General features: G+C 42.5%; 1 long non-coding RNA gene across 1 annotated transcript; it reads right to left on the bottom strand.

The window, feature by feature from the left end:
• Positions 1-702: 702 nt before the first annotated feature.
• LOC128410732 (uncharacterized) lies at positions 703-2372 on the bottom strand. The gene is made up of 2 exons (XR_008329594.1): positions 1931-2372; positions 703-1444 (listed from the first exon to the last, which is right to left on the bottom strand). It is a non-coding gene; the product is annotated as an uncharacterized LOC128410732 (long non-coding RNA).
• Between the last annotated feature and the right edge of the window lie 545 nt (positions 2373-2917).

The following is a 2917-nucleotide window of genomic DNA, read 5'->3' as shown; positions in this document are numbered from 1 at the left end:
TGATGTCTGCATAGTCGTGGGGGGGTGGTTTAAAAAATGGAAGCATAGCAGATTAGTAAATTTTTAGGTGCACTCCACGAACAAGACTAGAAAATCTGAACTGCACTCAGATGCAGTTTTCTTGAAGAAAGTCCCATTGAACTCAATAGGGCTTACTTTTTTATATAGCTTTGCACTAATGGAACCCCCAAACCAGGGGAGAATGTTGGATAGGAGAACAGCATTCCTATAAAAGCATCCTGCAGGATTTTGACATTAAACCACATGGACAGCCCACTCAAAGAGAGGTTAATAGACCATGCTGACTTGTCCTCTAGAGTAGCATGAGGGAAATTATGTGAGGGAGGAAGTACTGTGGGGGCAAGTTGACCAGATTTCTAGCAGTTAGCAAACAGCATTTTATGACATCTAGGGATAGTGTGACCTCACTTGTTCCCTACTAGAGCGGGCAGAGGGGGTCCTTTTCCAGGAAGGGAGGTGCCTCTTCTCCCTGGCACCCTCCAGTGCTTGAACATACATACAAATGGACAGGCCACACAGTGCTCTTATTCACATCACCGGCATCAGCAAAAATCCTCCGTACCTCAAGGGCACACTGTTGCCTTGTACAAGGAATGCCAACAGAGCACAAATGTCTTTGTCTCAGTTTTCAGATCAAAACTCATTTGTTATTTGTATTCACATTTGAATCCATTTTTCCCCTTCCCTCCCCCCTTAGTTTATAGCACGCTAAGTGGATGTTGCAGAGCTGCCCGGCTTTGTATCCATCCAGGCATTTTTGAAGCTTTCCCTCAAGGCACCATGGGGATGGATGGAGCCCTAGCCAAAGGCATGGAAGAGCTCTCTGAATAAGTCTGCCTTTCCGACCCAGCAAGAAAATTTCAGCAGACACACTGAAACGCCCACATGCACACCCACACATCTTGCTGGCTGGTGAATTTCAAAAAGGATAAATGGGTGGTTGTTTTCAACATGCCACACATGAGCCCACAAAGTAGCTCCTGTGGCTCTGTCCCTGCCATGAAGCTAGCGCTCTTTATTCCTGGGCAAACTCCTAATAAGCTAGGAAAAAATTGTGTTCTGTTCTGTGTCTTCTTTCAAAGCACTCATCGTTTTCTGCATTTGGTGTCCTGATGCATGAATCACATGCCTGTGTGTCATTCTTACATACATTCAGAGCGGCTGTCATCGTGCAGAAGTCTTCTCAGCCCTTCTGCTGTTGACACCCAAATTCGGTTTCAAAGGGAAGCCCAAACAGATTCATCGCTGTTGCTCATGAGTCACTCTGTGTTCTTTAGCACCAAGTTGTCCTTCCTGTTCAAAGCCAGGGGAGGTGGGAAGGAAGGCAAGCTTCACATGAGATGCTCTTTTTTCAAACACTGTGGGTGGGGTAGATCTCCATTGTCTCAGAGGCTTAGAACGCATTCCTCTCAACACAGGTTTTCTATTTCATATGAAACAGCAAATCCAACAGGCAATTTTCTAAAATTGTGTTTTATAAACAAGAATAATGTTATACAAAGAAGTATACCAAGTTTTCCCACGTCATTTGTATATCATAAAAATAGCATAACATATATGGAAAAATATCTACAACATATGTTTCATTATTAGTGGTCAGTGTATACGTTCTTGGTGTATGAATTGGTTTAAAGTTATTTTTCTGCGTTTCCCTTTTAATCCCACCTCTCCCCAGCTTCATTCCACACAGTTGCTTGCCTTGACTGCCGTGGTTGTAGCTATGGCTGCGTCCTAATGAAAAAAGATGTCTAAACTATTACCATAACCTCGGAGGCATGAGAGAGTAAAAGGCCCTTATTAGAATTCTGGATCTTCAGCTGGAACCTTCGGCTCAGGGTGGGAGATAAAGTTTACTATTGTTAGCTCACAAGTGGCTCAGACTTCCTGGCAACTGCAATGAATTACTCACCTCCTTTATGCTGGGCTTCAGAAACAGTTCACTGTTTAGCAACAAAAAAGGCATTCAGGCAGCGAAAGATGGCCTCCCCAGGCTCTGAAAAGCTAGCTTTAAGACAGTGAATGGACATTGGAGCCTCCCAAGTGAATGGCCACTGTGGGAAAGAGGAATTATGTCAGCCCAAATGCATTTCCAGCGATTTTGCCCCACTTTTCATCTCTCTCTCCCTCTCCCTCTCCCTCTCTCCTATCTCCCTCTCTGTGCTCCTTCCTGTTCTTTAAAGGCCTTTAAAAAAAAAAAAGTTTGGACAGACTCAAATCAACACCAATGGCTCATTTTCACATTATTGCCATGGCAACACACACTTGTTTTTACTTCTTTTTTAAAGGGAAAAGCCGAAGAAAAAGAAAGCCTGAAAGAAAAGGAGAGAATTTGGCACAGTGAGTTGGAACTGGAGCTGAGCAAAGTGAAGAGCATGAGGAATGGAACTGGCAGCAGGGATTTTTTTTATTTTTATTTTTATTTTTTGGTAGGCAAAAGGGAGGGGGGCAGAGGGATGGCATCTTTTGAAACACAAATGTGTAATCCTTCACTCTCTTGAAAAGCTCTGTGCTTCTGAAGGCCCACCGAGGAATTGAGAATAATGTATTTTTTTTCCAGAAACCACAGAATGTCGCTTTGGGAAACATAATCAATTAAGAGTTTATTAAAAGCTTTTAAAGCTTGCTCTGTGTTTGAATAATGCTAACAAATGTACTGGTGATTAAAATAATACATAGATGATGATGATGACACAAGAAGTTGGGACTGCTGTACATCCTTCCTCAGGAACATGGTGTATATATACATACATATATAAAAAAGAGAAAATGTGCAATATATATTAATGTGACACATACTGTCTCTGGTTTTATCACATTTTCAGGGCATCTGTAGCATGTTAAGAAGCCTCTGTGCAACACTAGCTTGACACTGCCAATGGCGAAGTGAAAGGAGCAT

The sequence above is a fragment of the Podarcis raffonei genome, chromosome 3, assembly GCF_027172205.1.
Source record: "Podarcis raffonei isolate rPodRaf1 chromosome 3, rPodRaf1.pri, whole genome shotgun sequence".
NCBI lineage: Eukaryota > Metazoa > Chordata > Lepidosauria > Squamata > Lacertidae > Podarcis > Podarcis raffonei.
The sequence above is the reverse complement of the archived record's forward strand: the minus strand, read 5'-3'. Positions and strand labels throughout refer to the sequence as shown.